This window comes from Corvus brachyrhynchos, unplaced genomic scaffold (assembly GCF_000691975.1).
Source record: "Corvus brachyrhynchos isolate BGI_N302 unplaced genomic scaffold, ASM69197v1 scaffold10, whole genome shotgun sequence".
In the NCBI taxonomy this organism is placed as follows: Eukaryota; Metazoa; Chordata; class Aves; order Passeriformes; family Corvidae; genus Corvus; species Corvus brachyrhynchos.
Window position 1 is genome coordinate 5,923,559 of NW_008236180.1, and position 18,325 is coordinate 5,941,883.

Below are 18,325 nucleotides of genomic sequence, written 5' to 3' on the forward strand. Positions count from 1 at the left end.
CCCGAGCCAACCCGCCCTGGCCGCGCCACCGCTGGGGAGAGCTCTGGCCAATGGCGCGGGGGATATGCAGATGAAGGCGTGGCTATGCAGATGAGGGGGGCCGGCAGCCCCCGGGGCCGCCTCAGCGGAAGAGTTCCCAGCGATTGTTGGGGTCCCTCCGGCACGAACATCCACCGTGGCTGCTCCTGCCTGCCTGCTTTCGGGGGTATTTGTGCTAGCAGTTGGCTTCAGAACCTAAGCTGAGCTCACCGTAACCTCAGTAGGAGAATGCGTCCTTCTCAATGACAGGCGGAGGAGAGTAGAGTTTCGGCTATTTCAATCTTTCGGTGTTAGTTCCCAGCGATTGTTGGGGTCCCTCCGGCACGAACATCCACCGTGGCTGCTCCTGCCTGCCTGCTTTCGGGGGTATTTGTGCTAGCAGTTGGCTTCAGAACCTAAGCTGAGCTCACCGTAACCTCAGTAGGAGAATGCGTCCTTCTCAATGACAGGCGGAGGAGAGTAGAGTTTCGGCTATTTCAATCTTTCGGTGTTTTGTTGGTTGGGGACCCTCCATCACGTGTTTTCTTGTGCCTGTTGCGGTTTAATGAGGGTGAATATGAAATCAAACAGGGTTGTGGTGTTATGTAAGTTTCAGCCCAGCATCCCTGTGATTATGAATTCTTTCATCCTATTGACATCCTTCGTGCCCTGTCGCTCTGAGCAGGTCAATGGATACCTCAAAACCCCAGAGAAATGGTCCACAAAGCCATGTACGAGTATGAAAGTGAAGGAGGGAGATGAGACACAAATACTTATCCTCGAAATTGTCTTCTCTTACCATTGATTCAGCTCTCAGTGCAAAGCAAATATAGGGATGAGCAGATTAATTCTGCAGCACAAACTCATTCATCAGAGGTGGAAAAAAATGTTCTTTAACAAGGGAATGGCTGCAAGGGCAGTGGGGAAAATCATCACAAAATCTGAAACACTCCTTTGCTGCACAGCTCCCTCCTGCCATCCCCAAATACTTTTGCCAGCATACTGCTGATTCTGGAGTATTACTCACCCCGAAATGGGCTGACAGCTCCTGGCCATCAGCCACGTGCTGACAATGTACGAGACACGAATTAACAGTGATAATGCTCCTTGCTCTGGCACAAGTGTAAGGATTTAATGAAATCTCCACTGGGAATTTCTCACATGCATTGCGATTGAGGAGTGTTTTGGGGTGGGCACAGCTGGCTCCAAGGATGTCTGCTGGTCCTTCTCAATCCGGTCCTGCCATATGCACATGTTGTTTCACCCCTGCATTTACCTGAAGTTGTTGGACTCATCTTTAGGGAGTACAAATCTTTGGGACTATCACTCCACATATTTTTGTGATATTTTCCTGATTTGCCCAGAAAAGTTATTTTTTTCCAGTAAGTCCCAATTCAGCCACCCTCTTGGATTGCTCAACATTATAGGCTCAACATGAAGCACAGAAATATTTCTACTGCAGCTTTTCAGCAAAGCCCCACAAACAAAAAGTGAGTGGGAATTTAAATTATTATTTTCTGACGGTGAAGGCCTTTGTCATGACTAAGCAGCTGATCTGAAAGAGTTCTTCAAAAGGATCATGACAAGAGAAATCCACTGATTAGATGACCAAGATATACTGAATTTTTATAGTTTTTTCAGGTCTTAATTGAAGGCATGGGCATCCTTCTCCAGGGCAGTTTGTGAGCATTTCACCTAGATTTCCATGCTCAGCAAAAATTAGGGTAATTGACAATTTCTTCCTTTGTTAAATGTTCAGGGGCTATTCTCTAGCAATCTAACACCATAAAACCCCAAAACTGGACAGGGAGAAGAATCTAACTCCGTATTTGTCTCCCTCCTGCACTGGCAATGAAGGGAGAGAGCAGTTACCTTTTAAAGGAGATGGCACAGAAATTCTGCCTTGTTAGCAAAGTTTTTGCAATGTTAAGGTAATTAAACAGGGGGTTTACAGTGGAAAGTATTGGGCAACTGTCTCAGGCACAGGTGTAACCATCAGCTCCACCTGTAATAAACCCAACTGCTTCCCTCCTGTGGAGAAACACAATCCACTTAGAAAAGTGATCCCAGCAAACCTTGTCACTGCAGCAGATTTAGGAAAACTAAACGGGTTAGGAAGAAGGAAGGGCAAAATGGAAAACCAAAGTATCTAGAGATGTTGATGTAGAGATATTGCAAGGAAATGTGGCACATTGCAGCAGAAATACTGATTGTCAGCAGTCAATCCATCACCCATTGTATGTAGGCAGAGACAAAGCCTCTTCCCTCCTCCTCCAAATCATGCAGTAGCCAAAGCAGTCACTCAGTCCCAGCATGTTTGGGCAAGTTGTTCAGCTCCGCCATGGGAAACTCTTTTTAGTCCGTGACTCCTTACCAGGGAGTTTCAAAACCAAACCCATTTGTTTAGTGAAGGCTCCAGCATCTTCAGCTCGGTGCTGCCTGTCCCTCCTCCAGGCCGGAATTCCCAGCACCCCATGCCTCCACAGCCTTTCAGAGACACAGCAGTGTCCTCACAGTCCTGTGCCAAATGTCCTTGGAAACCCTCCCAACGCTCCTGGTCACCAGCAGCTTCACCTTAGAGGAGTAGAGGGGCTTTTCCACACTTGAAAGAAAATTTGGATTAAGGGACAGTGTGAATGAAAAGCAGAATGGGAATCCCAAAATATCTCTGGGCAAATAAGCCCCAAGTTATCAAAGCAGTTGATTGAAGAGTTTTCAAGATCTCTCTCTTCCTGCATCCCCATAAGAGTGAGCCAGACACCACTCTGCAAAATGGGAAACATCCAAAACTCCATAATCTGAATAATAAAGTTTTCCTCATGCAGTCTAGCTCATCTTAAAATACAGGAATTTTGAGTTCTATTGGCGGTAATAGAGTGTTTTGAGCTGCTGGCACTGAAAAAGGGAAGATAGTGTGAAAGAGCTGCAGTCACAGAAATTTATTTAATATAAAAAAATATTTAAAAAGCAGACATTGGTAATACTGATAAGGCTGTAATGAAAAACGTGGTAATGCTGGAACCACATGAATTTTAACCAGTACCTTGAAGAAAAGCAATTCAAGGGAAAAAGGAATCCGTAAATAATGAGGAACATGGCAAAAGCTGAATAAGTAGAAATAGCCAGCCTGTTAAAAGGCTGAATAAGCATGTTCTTTGTAATGGCATGGAAAGGAAAAGACACAACAGCCTGTATCCTCCGCTTCAGTGATAATTCCCCTGGGAGCTGCACCCATTCTGCTGAGAGCAGTTCAGGGGCTGAGCCACTTCCCTTCAGTATAAAATAAAGTTTTGAGAATCTCTGTGGTCAAAGTTGTGAAAGCTTAAAAATCTGAGGCTTCAAGGGGATTTCTGCAGGAAGCCAGAAAGCTATTAAAAATCATGTTTTCTCACAAAGTCTAGACACACTCACAGAATCACGGGGTTGTTAAGGTTGGAAAAGACCTTTAAGATCATCAACTCCAACCATGACCTCCACATTCACCATTAAAACATGTCCTCAGCTGCCATATCCACAGGTTTTTGGAATGTGTGATATACCCCTCTGCTGAATCCTGAATTCTAATTCCAGGTATGACTTCTAGTGCTGGAAACTCCTGTTCCTGGAGCTGAGTAGAGATGAGCAGGAAGATATGCTCAGGATAAAAATATTTGGGCCAAGCTGGCTCACTTTCATACCCCATCTTCCCAAGGATGGAAGTCCATGAATTTTTTGCATATCCATAGCAGGGAAGATGAGGGTAGATCAGTTTTAACTGACAGCTACAATCCTTCACACACCTCTATAGGATTTGGAAGCTCCTTACGGGGATACTGTGGAACCTTACTTTTAGGAACCCCCTCCCAATGAGGGCTGGTACACGTGAGCTTCAGCCCGAGTTCCAGGAGCAGATCTGAAGAAACTGTATTTTCCCAAAGCCTATGCACTGCTGCTGGCAGCTGATCTGTCATCAATCAGCGATGCTTTATATCCTAATAGATGTTTATTTGCCAAACTTGGCCACAAGAGCACCTTATTTAGAATTAATTCCCACATCCGAGTTGAGCTACGCGTATGGCAGCGAGGCAAGTGACCCCTGTACTCTTGGGACCACATTTCCCTCTGTGGTGGCAGTAGATCAATTCAGCAGCTCGTGTGAAGCTTCTTTCTGGAAACACAAGTCAATAGAAGTTAATTATACTTATTGATGCAAGATCAGAATTGATGTGGGGGTAAAATTTAACCTGAGTGCTTCCTTGGTAACTTCCCTCAGTCCCCAGGATCTCACTCAGTGAAGCAGCTGAGCAGGGTGGGTGTGCACAAGGCAGAGTGAAGGGAGCTCCTCACAGCCCACAGTGGAAGGGATATTTCCTTTTAGATATTCCCTGTGCCAGGTCAGACAGATTTCGACTGCCCAGGTTAGCTGTTACTGATGTTGATTAATTTAATTATTCGCTGAATTCAATACTGTTGTTTCAGTAGCACAGCTTTTCCCCAAGGCAGCACCAGTTCCCTCTCCATTTTGCTAGCTTTGTGGATGAAGGGACAGCAGAGAAGTGTTCTCTGTGGCATGCACATGTATTTTCCAAGTATTCCTGATGACACATCTGCACTGTGCCCCCCAGCACAGGGCAGAGCTGCCAAGGCTGGCAGAGTTCACAGCATGAGGACAACTGCCCTGACAGCCAGGGTGCCACCTCCTCACAATGCAGCAGAGAGCTCAGGCACCTACTGACCCCAGGAATGGGCCCAGGACAGTTCAGCCCTGCAATTTTGCTAAAAATCCCTGGATTTTAACCCTGTGACCTGTGACAACCAGCAACACCTACAAAAAGGAAAAGCCGCCACCATGTAAAGACTGCCAGCTGTGTTTACTGATACACTATAGACTGTTCTAGTGTGTAATTTTCTCTAGCTTGGTAAAATTAGCACCTTTGATCCAGCAAATATTTATATGCACATATTACTTCCCAGAATAATCTCCTGTACTTAATGCAGTGAAGTCCTGTCCACTGGTCCCTAGGCAACCACTAGAACAAACTAATTAGTAACCTACAAATTCACACATATCCGTCAAAACAAGATCCAGCTTAATTTTATGGTGCTTCCATATTTTCCGTGTTTGAAAACTAGCATGTCAACTTTCCCAAAATAAATTATACTAATCTACAGACTGGTTTAAAAAATGAGTATAAAAAAGCTTTCATCATGAAATTCCACCAAAAAAAAAAAAAAAAAAAAAAAGAAGGTAATGAAGTAAATAAGATATTTGAGCATGGACAAAAAGAAAAAAATCAGATCCTGTCCCAGATCCTGTCCCAGATGGAGTTGGGAAGTTTGGCTCTGGATCTGAAGACTGCTACACAAGAAATCCCCGACAGGCAGACAAACTAATGTGCCTCCCTCATCAGCTTCTGTGTCAGCTACAGCTGACTCTATTTACTTTTAGCCCAGAGAAGGAACTGGGAGCAGAAGGAAAAGAAAAAAAAACCTTCATTGATATTCACAATGTTGTCTTACATGTCCAGCATTATTTTTGTCCAAGGAAGCTCTTTCAGAAAATGGGAGAAAACAAGTGATGAGGTGGAAGAATGGCCTTCAGAGGGGAAGAAAAGACCCTGTTGTGGAGGAAGGGGTTTGTTTTATTCTGTATTAAAGTACCATGAATCATTTTGGTTTCTGTTTGTATTTTGGGTAGTGGAAGAGTGAGGTGGACTCAGTCTGAAAAAATGGACTTTTTTATCCTAACTGAGCTAAATGTCAAATTAGACATCTCTAACGATGAAGGCGGGTTGGTGGAAATTGCAGCTCACCCTGATGGTGAAAATCCCCACTTGTCCCCATTTCCATGCAAAACAAACGATGTCCTGAACCCAAACCACAGTCCTGCTCTGGACCACGGGTGAAAATCCAGGCACTGAGCTTTGGCAGGAGGGCTCATGCCTACTGTCCGCCTGGCTGGGCTGGCCATGCCAGCGTTTCCCAAGTGCCAAGCCCCGCATTCCCGGCCATCCGGCCCCACGGCAGCAGGAAGGAGCCCTGCCAGCTGGCTGCCTGCTAAGGCTTCCCAGCAGCGAGGGACCATTCTGCCTGCAGCACTGCCCAGGGCTCCTTGCACATTTCCATGGATTCCTGTCACCAGGGACGGGAACCTGGAAGGAGGAGAAGCCGCTTTACCTGTGCGCGGCCGCTCTGGATGCAGAGCACACTCGTGTTTTTCCAGCCCTGCCATTCTGAAGGGGATTTTGCAGGTCCTCTCTCCTCATCTACACCGAGTGAGGGTTCCTCCCTGGCTGACAGAGCTCAATTTTGGCTCCAAGCATGGCATTTACCTTGCTGGGAATAATGTCCAAGAAGGCACGACTGACAGGGACTTCTAATTGACCTCGATGTGATTCATTGGGAGGCTCGAACTCTCTGAGTTAAAACAGCATCACTAAACAAAAATCACTGAAACCCCCAGGCTATCTGGAAATCAAGTGCCCCAGGAGCCTTGACGTGCTGGTGGGGGATGGCCAGGGCTGTTTGCTGCAGGTGCAGCAGGGCTGGAGCTGCTCAGCCCCTCATGTGCAGCTCAAGCAGGGTCCAGCAAAGGCTCTCCAAATGCAGCCACTTTGGGTTTGGCAGTGGCTTTGCACAGGCCAGGAAAAACAGCCCTTCTCTGGGATCATGGAGGCAGAAGGAGTGAAGACTGAAGCAGGAAGGAGTGGGGTGAGGAAGGAACCAATGAGCCTCGAATTTCCACAGATTAGTCTTAGAATCATAGCCTAGTTTGGGTTAGAAGTTTTGGCCCATTCCCCCTGCAATGCACAGGAACACCTTCAATTAGACCAGGTTGCTCAGAACCCTGTCCAACCTGACCTTGAACACTTCCAGGGATGGGTCATCCATCACCTCTCTGGACAACTTGTTCTAGTGTTTTACCATGCTCATTATAATTTTTTTCCCCCTAATATCTACACTGAATCAATCTTCTTTTAGTTTAAAAGCATCACCCATCCTTGGCAGTGCTCAGATCAGCCCTGGGAGTTGTTCTAGCCTGGAGAGGGATGAGTCTGGAGCAGCCCTATGCCAAGAGAGGAGACACAAGTGCCCTTTCAGCCAGAGTGAACTTTATCAGGTTTTTAGTAGGAAAAAAACATTATCTGTTCACAAGAGCAGCCTTGTGGGGCTGCACATGCTCTCACTGCTTCAGGCAAACAGAAGTGGAAGGACTTTTTCCTCTCTTTTGTATGTGCAGCCGCTATTTAATGTAAATGTACTTACCAGAAATTGAATAACTCCCACACCAGTAATTTTATACCCATCCAACATTTAAATTATGAATGCAATAATCTGCAGCACCACGACTCACAAGGCAAGGCTAGAATTCCCGAGGCAAGAAAAGTCTATTTTTAGACCTTTGCAGCTGAGATTTTTACTAGATGTAGAAATTTGCTCCCTTCTGCTGCCTCGGGGGTTAGCTTGTGTACAAAGTTTCAACGTTTTGTTTTTCTGGTGGTGGTCAAACAGCAGCAAAGCAAACAAGCTGCTTTTGGGGGAAGGAGTGCAAGAAGAAATCCCCGTGCCCTGCCCGGGTGAGGGATTGCCTAAGAGGGTTACTCTGAGGCAGAGAAGTGATGAAATTGGTTGTTCCTCTGAGGACATCCTCTGGCTGGGCTGTAACCTGGCTCAGGAGTGGTGGGTGTTCTGCCTGAGCATGGGCTGTGCTGGAATCATTCCATCTTTAGTTCATGTAGCTGGCAGCCGCTTCACAGAAGATGCTCCTGACTCATTATTTGCAACTGCCATTTAAAATCTTGGGTTATTTTCTTCTCTATGTTTCTTGAGGGGGTTTTTTTCATATATTTCAGGGACGTGGTGTTTTACTTGATCTTCTTCTGTGCGTGGTACCCAGAAGAGAGCAAAGCAGTGCAAAGCTCTTGTTTTCCACTGTGTGTGGCCATATCAGAAAATGAATGAGAGAGAGAAAAGGATCAGATGCACCCCCATAATCAGAAGCTCCTTTCTGCTGAGCCCCATGAGGGATCTGTGTCATAGAGAGCACAGAGACACCTCTGCTTCAGGCTGAGCAGCTCAGGGTTTCATCACTTTTTGTGTCACATAAAGGCATTTATCAGCTCAATAAGTGGTGGATGAGATGTGACAGTCCTTCCAAATCAGGACCGTAATGTTCTCCATGCCAAGTTCCGTCTGGAATTACAGCCTGGTGAGAAATCCCGGCCCTGGCACTCTCCTCCCTTGACAAATGGCCCCACTGCCATTTCTTAATCAAAGGCTGCCAAAATAGAAGCTCTAACACCACCTCGCCTGCCCAAACCCAGCTGAGAGGCTGCTTGATGGCAGGAGTTAAACACAGTTATTTCACCTCTGAATATCATCTGTGGACCATGTACAGAAAAAGATGCTAAATCTTGTCTCCCAGTGCCCTATGAAAGGCTCTAGCGGAGTAGATGGACCTTAATTTCCTCTCCTCTGCAAAGCAATGCACTGCTTTCCCTGATGTCATCAGGCTTTGGTTGTACTTGAGGGAAAAAATATTTTTGAAGAAGAGAAATATTGTGGCAAATGGAGATGCAATTCTTTTAAAACATTGTCTTTTTTGAGAAGTAACAGCAACAAAAATTATGTAAAGATCAAAGAGAAAAGAGGCTCTGCTCAAGGGTAACTCAAAAATAATATGGGGCAGTTGCTGAGCAACACTCCAATGCAAAGTATTGCTATTTTCTGATCCCTCCCCCCATCTGCACAAGAGGGATGGTGTCTAGTACTGGTCAAAGAAAAAGTCTGTGTGATTGCCTGGGTACAGTTAGATATAAGGTCTTTGCAAACAGCCCCTATCAATCAGCCTCGAGCCATTGATCTTACATCTAAAGCACTTATTGAAAAATAAATTACGGTTTTTTTGATCTAATCCACTATTAAGGATTCCTTTCTTCCTTTCTGAGGCTGGGTAAATAAAATTCTTCTGTCAGAAGTTGCTTAATAATTATGCTGGACACACAGTAGACCAAATCCTGAGGGTGAAGCTAAGCGACGACTCAGAAGCTAAAGGCTGATTTCTTTTTCTCTGGACTTTTCTTTTTTTGTTGGAGTAGCTATTCTTTACCCAGGCATTGCACAGTGCAAAATGCATTCCAATAATCAGGTATTGTCTGTTATCTGCCTCGAGCTGAGAAGCACACGTGCCACAGGGACGTGCCTACTGCAGAGTGATGCCCGAGGACTTTACCTTTCTCCTCCCACAGTGGGTTCTTCCTTGTCCTGCTTTTGTGCGACTGCTGGCACTTGGCTCCAGATGCAAAAGTGCTTTTGTCCTCCGAGGAGGGATTGTCAGCATCCATCCATGGGGATCTCTGGCACTAGGATTGCACTGAGACCACCAGATGGAGGGGCAGATGCCATGACAACCCCATAGCAGGGCTGGGACACAGCTCAGGTGGTCGCAGTCCCTCACTCCTGCTGGGGTCTCTGGGGAGATGTTTAGATCTCTGATAGCCATGGATATATATTGTGTCATCTCATTTTGTCACAGAAGAGAATAAACTCCTGAGCTCCACCCCAGCCTGCAGAAATGGGGGGCATCCCACTTTTCCATCTCCCTCTCCAGCATGGCAGGATGGAGATGTGACACAACGCCACCCTGTGCACCCCTCTGGGAAGGGTCCCTGCGAGCATCCTGGGAGTGGGCTCAGCCACAGTGTCAGGGACCACAGAGCCCCCGCTGAACACTTCTTCCCAGGGGATGGGCCTGAGGCAAAACAGATGCTTGACCCACAGCAACGTCAGTGTGACAAGGCTTGCCCTGCTATTTCCCACTGTGGTTGGGTGTTTTTTTTTAAATACCCTTTGAAAGTAGTGTAGCCAGCTCAGCTCTGCCTCTTGGATGCTGGCAGGCTGCCACCCTTTAATTAAGTCTGCTGTTATGTCTAATGCTGGTGGCAGCGTTTCAGGGCACCAGCACAGAGGCTGTGGGAGTGGGAGATGATGTGGCTGCAGAGCTGTGTGGTGACTTGGATGTTCAGGCTAATACGCCAAAGTAAAGAGTGTTGATTTTATCATCCTCACTGGTGAGATCAGCTTGTGAGCGCAGATCCGGCCAGGCCATAGACAAACTCCTTTTCCTGCAGGGAAGATGGCAGCTGGGAGCAGAGAGCGTTGGTTTGAAACCCTGCCTCTCACTTCATGGCACAACAGTGCTGCCAGAGCCCTCTCTGAAGTCCCCTGGTACCCGGGTGGGTGCCCACAGCAGGGAATCAGCTCAGCAGGCTCGACAGCTCGCTGACTACAGCCTGGGCACAGGGGCAGCTCGCACCTCAGGGGCTGCCAGCGAGCTGTCCCTGCTTGAACGGAGCCTGAGCCGAGCTTCCAGCCCGGGTGACAGCAGCAGGGACTGAGGAAGGGACAGCTTTAGCAGCTCTCACTGTGCTGGAGGCCAGGCTGCAGGTAAAGTGTGGGTAGTTTTCCCTCCACTTCTGTCCGCTCCACACAGAGCAGCTCAAAATTCATGTCGTTCCCCATCATGTGCATCAGCAAAGTGAGTCTGTGGCCAGGTACATTTCACTGCTACAGAGCCTCTCTACTGCAGGTCATGACTTGACTTCAGTGCACTCTTCAGCCTCATGTCTCTCCTCACACGGCTCCCAAGAGCACCGATCTGTTCCTTCCTCTCCCCTCCACGCAGCTGCTGCCGTTGTGCAACCCCAGGGTTGAATTTCACTGCCACTGCGCAATGACCACGCACAGGACACGATGACGAGGCACAGCCGAGAGTGTGCAATCCCAAATCCAGGCTCCTGCAGCTCCCTGTCCCCACAGCCAGCCGTGGATGCTTTGGGAAATCGTCCTCGCATTGCAAAATGCGTTGGGATCTCGTCTGGGATGTGGGACTCTGCCACCACCAAGTGATCAGTGGGAAGAAGCGAGACCAGCCTGCTCAAGACAGCGCTCGTGTAACCTCAGGCTGGTGCCCAGCTCCCTGCGATTTGTATTCTGCCTCTTGATCTCCAGCAGCTGTGCCCCGCTGCCCCTCCTGATCTCCATCAGCTGCCCCAGGGCAGTTTGTCACTCCCTCAGCCCCACAAGGCTGATTTGATCTGCTCTGCTTGAAGATAATGCCATAGACAGAGCCGCGCTGCAATGAAATACTCTCCCGGTTCTATGCTAATGAGGAGCAGGAGCAGAATGCACAATGGCAGATAATTACAGGCGAGCAATTACAGATACAATCTTCCCTCTTCCTTGTCCTTGCAGTGTTTTTTCCACCGTTCCACACTTGCTGTGAGCCTGACACAGCGACCAGAGCTCTGAAGATGATAAGCGGAGTAATAAAAAAGCTCTTTGAAGCACACCCCTGAAGCTCCATGAGCCCTGATCGTCCCTTCATGCCGTGTTTCTGCAGCCTGGCTGGCCAGGGCAGCGAGCAGGAGGTCCACTCCAGGTGGTCTGAGCTGCTGAAAGTAGTGTCATTAAAGAACTCCAACTTAATAATGATAATTGAATTAAAGGATTGTTATGGAATATTTCATGCTTGTTTCCAAGTGGGCTTGTAACTTGCTAAAACTTTTTGAAACCCAGCTGCTGTAAATAACAGCTCATGTGCTTTCCCAACACCTTACCTTTCTTGCTCAATACCGGGTATCTACTTAGGAACTGTTTTTCAAAACACTGTGCACTTTGCACAATTAATTTGGGGAAGTCTGTGGTGTGTCCCAATGCTCAAAGAAGGGCTGTGACAGGCTGGGGAAATCACATGTATGCAGTCAACGTATGGAAACAAATAAGCACATTTTTATACATGCAATCTCAGGCAGGATTGCTTAGAAATGGTGAAGTGCTTTAAAACAATGCCATAATATTCTTAAATGCCAAGTGTCATATGAAATATTATTCAGAATCACTTCTCTCTCCTTCCCAACCTCCCTGCAAGCAAGTGAGATCTGCACAGCCCAGCCATGGGTGCTGGGAACAGCATCAGCTGTTAGTGGCGCATTATTAACAACTGGAATTATTAACTCTGTTTCAGAAAGCTGTTCTGTGCCTCTACACGCAGTTGTTTGCAAAATTATTTGGAAAATTCATCTTGCACCTGATCCCTCCCTTTTTTAATGAACTGTGTCATGCTGTCAGACAATGCTGATGGACAACAGAAAGCAAGGAGAAAGGGAAATAGCACCTGAAATGAGAGGCAGAGCCTTTCCCACAAAGCACCTCACTCACAGAGTTAAAGCAGAGCAAAACAAGGGGAGATTAAAAGAGGAATTGCACCGTGGGAGGGGGTGTCAGTGTGGTGGGACCTGGGTCCCTGTAGGGAAGGTGAATTTCCTGGTTCCTCACTTACTGCCAAAACTTTTAGCCACCAGGAAGATGCTGATGGTACCTGGCTCCAGTTTGGTGCCCTCCTCTAGTCCCAGTTGTCCTGCTTCTGGCTGGCTCTGCTTCTCCAGCCACAGCTCTAGGGAGAACCTCTCTGCTTGTGGGGCATTGTTGCTTTTTGTCTCCTTCAACATCTGGTTGGAAAGTAGGAAAACTCCCTCTTTGTAGTGACCAGAGATACCCCTGGGCTCCAGGGAAACTGTATAACCACTGGAACTCTTGGCATCCTCACTCCCTGCTCAGGTCTGCATCCCATTCCTATTTTTGCCACTCTTCTCTTTTTTCCAAGCAAATTACTGAGGAATCCTCCACCTGCCAAGCACCAACCCAACCTTCATCAGATAATACTCCCTGCAAAAATTGTGCAGCAGAGTTTTTTGTGTGGTTGACATTCATTTTCAAGCTTCACAGTGTCTTGTAGGCCCTGTGAAAGAAAGGAAAGAGACAAGTGGGAATGATTTCTTGCTTCCCCTGCCCTGGTAGGGCGATGTTTCTCAGCCTCCACAGGCAGGAGATGTGTGGGAAGCAAAAGGTTAAGAGGAGTTTCTGTGGCCACTGGTTTTGAGATAAGCAAGTACAGTTTGTCATGCAGCCTAAAAGGAGATCTGGCTTCTGCATCCCCCAAATTCTTGCTCCTCTACTCTCTGGCACTACACCATGCAGGAAAATTACTGATTGACCATCATGTCCCAGAGGTGCTGGATCTGACCAGTGATCCTGCCATGCTGAGGCAGAGAACAGCCAGGGGGATGACAGCAAACACCCTTCAGAAGGAAGACCTAGCTCCTGCACATACTGTTTTGCTACAGCTCCTGTGTTACTCAGTTCCTTAAATTATAGAGAAAGTGTTTAATGTTCCTTGTCCTCAATTTCTCCCTCCAGCACGGCTGCACTCTGGTTAGGCAGAGGTCAGAACCAGCAGGACATGACTACTCATTGGAGAGGGAAGGACTTCCAGTTTTTCTTTTTCCCACTTTTTATTTCAGAATGGTCTGAACTCTCCTCAGATCACAGCAGCTGTGACATCCAGTGGCAGCTCTGTAGTGTTTGGAGTCCCCCAAGACAGCTTAGCTGAGTGGTTTCACAAGAAGAGCCATCTCATCACCACAGTCAGGACAAGGAAAATTCTGTTACTTACAGCCACAGCAAACTCCCTCTCTTCAGGCCAGAAGCCTCAGCAAAGCCCAGGCTGGCTGATGAGATGGATTTATTTGCTAAAACGCTGTTTGCTGCAGCCAGACCAATAAAGAGATCTGCTGGAGGTCTTAGCTCTCCAGACCCAGGAGGGCTCTGTTTCCTTTGCCTTGTGCTATCTTTGCACAAATCTGAATCCAAATGACTTGTCTAGAAGCCAAACCAGCTTCAGAAATAGGAATTGGGCTTGGAAGAGGAAGACAGTTGATAACAGCACGGGCAAAAGCATCCTGAGCATCGTCGCAGCTTTGCCTGCAGTGAGCTGATGCTTTGTCTTCCTGCTGTCGCTGCGTCCCTTTTCACTCCTCTTCCCCATGCCTTTGTAGTTGGATGCCTGACATACTCTCTATTAGTCTCTGCTGCCTTGTAATGAACATCAAAAGAATGAAAAGATGATGTATCAGAGATCAGGACCCAGAGCAATCGTTAATAGAAGGGAATACGTTAGGCACACCACGGCTCAATGGGAAATATATTTTCCATCTGCCTTTGTTACAGACATCTAAGGGAAGGCTTGGCATTGTCTCAAGCAGCCAGAGATGGGGTTGAAACATGGGGGTTTTTTGAGAAAAGCCAGCAGTCAGGGAAAATCCTTGTACAGATGAAGGTCTTTCTGAATCTGAGTGATCTGAAGAGCGCAGGTCAGGCTTTGGAAGGAAACGGGCAGGCAGGGGGAGCAGCATCCCACCGGTAGCAAATTCATAACCAGGGAGCTGAACACAATCCAGCCCCTTCAAAAATGGAGAAGTGGCCGCAGGGGCTGACAGGGGTGAGACAGGGAACTTGGCAGAGCTGACAAGGGCTGGAAGGACAGAGGGATGTGTTCCCCTCTCCCCAGGAAGCACACCTTTCTCTGGAGAAAATGCACTTGATAACTGACGCTGAAGTGTTGGACCTTAAACCTTGAGAGGGCTTTTAGAGAAACAAACTAAATTCTTGGCTGAAATGGCAGCATGTCCAGAGACATAACAGAGGTGGTGTCTTGGTGAAAGAGTGCTGCCCAGAGGGCCTGGGCAGGTGCTGCTGCATCATTTCACAGGAGCCACTGGAGAAGGAGAGAATAACAATAAGCTTCAGTCCCTCTTGATCAAACACTGCCCAGCACCTGGGGGCACCAGGTTTCATTATCAGGGGCTTCACAGAAGCCAAATGATCAAATAAACAAGAAAAAGTTAGCTAGACTGATGATTCTCCTAATCTCCGCCACAGAGACCTTGTTTGCCCTCTGCTCTCCAGAGAGATGTGTTTCCCTCTATTCCATGTTGCTTATGCAACCACATATGCTTGGGCAAGAAGTGTCATGCAGGAAATACAAGCTTTGGCTTACAGAAAAATCCCTCAAATACTGTGCCTGAAGGACCCTCCATCTTGTAAGACACCTGATGGGCGTCTGTGGGGACAGCTTTTGCTCTCAACTGCCCTGGCATGACTCAGAAGAAGCTCTTAGTTCAGTTAAGTTGGGCAGAGACAAGAGCAAAGTTGTCTGTTTGTTGTATGTTTGTGTTTGGAAGTGATCTGGGAAACCCAGGGCTCCATCCTCATCCCTGATGCACACAAAGAATTAATGGATTTGCATCTTTGTAAGGGGAAAGAGAATTGGGCCCACGTTGAGCGGTGATAATGAATGAAACTGAATTAAATTTTGATACATATTGGAGATATGTTAGTTACTATATAAAGTAATATACTTAATTAGCCCAGGAAGTCTGTTAAATATTACATAAGGTTACCAATGAGTTCCTGCAGGAAGTGAGGGAGCTGACATTTGTAGGTCTCCTCACATGAGAACCTGGTGGTAGCTCTGGAGAAATCCATGGACTCCACAAGTGGGCTTAAACTCTCCCCTAATTGCTTAGTGACCTGAAGTTTTATGAGGTCTGATGGAATGCAAAGGAGCAGAGCTTGCACCACGGCCCAGAGAAGCCCAGCTCATTTCTCTACAGCTGCTCTGTTTTCCATCTGCCTGGGAACAGCACTGGCTTTGATTAGAAATGTTTTAGTCCTTCCCAAATCTCCTTTTGTCACTCCTGTCCCACACCGCTTGCTGCTATTAAGAGTATTGGAAACAAAGCCCAGCCTTGCCTCTTAAACCATCCCCTGATGGAGTACCAAATTTAACGGATACTTTTCAACAGAGCTTTAACATTCACTCCTCCATGTGGCAAAATGCTTCCAGCAGCTGCACATGGATATCACATCTTGATATTCAGACCCTGCTGTCTCTCTCTGAAAACATCTATCGGTCTGAACAGCGGCTGCCAACTCAGTCCAAGCTGACAGATGTAGGATGACTTCTGGTTTCATTCCCCACTGTGCTCTGAAATTTTCATTTCAAAATACAATACTGAATTGGCCTTGACACGAATCAGGTGTTAACTCTGATCAGACAGTCACTTCATTACTAATGGCATTACTCACCCAGCTCTGCGGTGTTTTCCTCCCCCAGGGTCGTTAAACATTTTCCTGCTCATGAAAGTGCTGTTGGATTGAACAAAGACAGAAATGTGACTTTCTTTGGTGACAAGGTGATTTGTAATTTTAGGGAGCTCGTTCCCAAGAAGCCAAAGGCAAGCATGGTAGTTTGGGACAGGTCCAACTATGAAAAGTCTCCCTGTACTAAAGGATGCATTTTTGAACACTTTGAGAGTTTGGATTTGCAGGTTACAGCTGGGAATGGAAAGAACAAAGGAAGGAGAGGAAAGAAGGAAGGAAAAGAAAGAAGTGAAAAGGTAGAGGACATGTTTTGAACACAGGTGGACACACACTGTGGCCAGATGGGGAAAATTCCCCTCTAGAATTTGTGATCCTTCTCAGGGACATGGTGGCTTTGTGGCCATTTGCAGCTCTCAGAGCGTGTTGCTTTGGGAGTGGAGATGTTAGCTCCTCCCACCTTTCTGAAAGCTGGCTCACAGGTTATTTCTTAGCATTTTCAAGGATTATTCTGGTCATCATTGCCTTTGTTCAACATCAAACTTGCTCAGTTATGTCCCTTGCAGTATGGTATGGAAGAGACCTTCTGCCACCAGCAGAAGCTGTTTTGATACCTGGCTGAGCTGGATAAAGCACATCCAGGAACTGATTTCATCGTGTCCCAGCCCAGTTTGGATTGCCATGCTGGTTTTCAGTCCTAATAGCTCCCCAAGTTTTGACAGACAATTTGTTGTTGGGTTTGTTTTTAAGAGAAATATATATCAAAGAGTAACATTTCACTGCAAAGGCATCTCTAGCATGAGAAATGCTCCCCTGGCATTTTCTGTCTCCTACTCACTGGTGCTACATGTAAAATATTTATGCTGAGGGTTTGTGCTGTATCTTGGGGGTCTGGCAAAGCAGGAGCTCAAGGGCTCCTTGAAGATTTTGCCCTCAGCCACTCTGGAATCACTTTTCTCTGCCACACTGCCCATCCTGTCACCCACGTGTGCTGGTAACTTGTGAGGGGATCTCAGAAAAGGGAATTTTCCAAACAGAATAAACATGTACCATGATGAAAGGCAGAAGAAAAGGAAATAAAACAAAGGGATGGGTTTCATAGTGACAGATACTTGTGTGAATGCCAGAGCACTTTCAACCCTCATCAGTAAAGACATGAACACAAAGAGGTTTTTTAATCATCTCTTTCTTTAAAATTTGTCTCACAGACACACTGCCTCCATGGGACAGAAGCAAGCAGTAGAAAAACTACAATTTGTGCATATCCTCCTAATTCCAGGTTTGTAGAGAGCTATCTGTGGGCAAGATGGTGCAGACAAGAGAAGACTTTTTGACTGTGAGGGCAGTCTGGAAGGCAGCTGGAACAAGTTGTCTGGAGGGGTTATGGAGTCTTCATTCCTGGAGATATTCAAACCCCGGCCAGACAAAGTCCTGGCCAACCTGCTGTATCTGACCCTGCTTCAGCAGAGGAGTTGGCCTAGAAAACCTCAAGACGTCCCTTCCAGCCTGAACCATTCTGTGGTCTGCCACCCCCAGCTCCTGCTTCTCAGGCACAACCTCAGAATAAACAGAAACTGGGCTCAGGAGAGCTTGGAGCTGAGCTGCAGCTCTTACCCTCGGGAAAGGTTCCACTGTACAGATCCACAAGGATTGAGCAGTGTTCAGAGATCTCCCTGCCCAGGAGAGGACCCCGTGGCCTGGTGCAGGGTGATCAGGACACCCTATATGAACATCTATAAGCACTTATGAGCATATGGGATATCTACACATGGCATATGTACTGTGTAAGCCAGGTCCAAACGTGAGCTCTCAGACCATCTGCTTGCATGCCTGTGTGTGATCTGCGTTAACTACTGGTTGGGTGGTTTCCTTTATTGCCAAGATGGCATGTTTCCTGAAATATATTAGAAATACACTTGTCCTGTCTGCTGAAGCAAGAGAGAAACATCAGGACCAGGAAACCTGTAATCTGAGCTCTATCACTTCTTATTTATCTAACAATCCTGGCAATTTACTCTGGATAAAAAATAACTGTGATTTATCCACGCTGTACTTTATCACTTTGTAAATTATCTTAGGTATGAAGCAGGGAGTTTGCCTTCTATCTGGATGGTGAAAATTCTGAAAAATGGATGACAGCCAACACACAGCAAGCTGCTCCTGGGGATAGGAGCTGTACAGCACGCACCCCATCATTTGGAACTTGTAAACATTTCAGTGAATGCTAGTGCTTGATTGAGTAGCTGGAGATTTCAAATAACACCAGATCACAGACAGCTGCACAGTGAAAGTGGTTTGTGGGCTCATTAAACATCACGGGAGTTAAAAA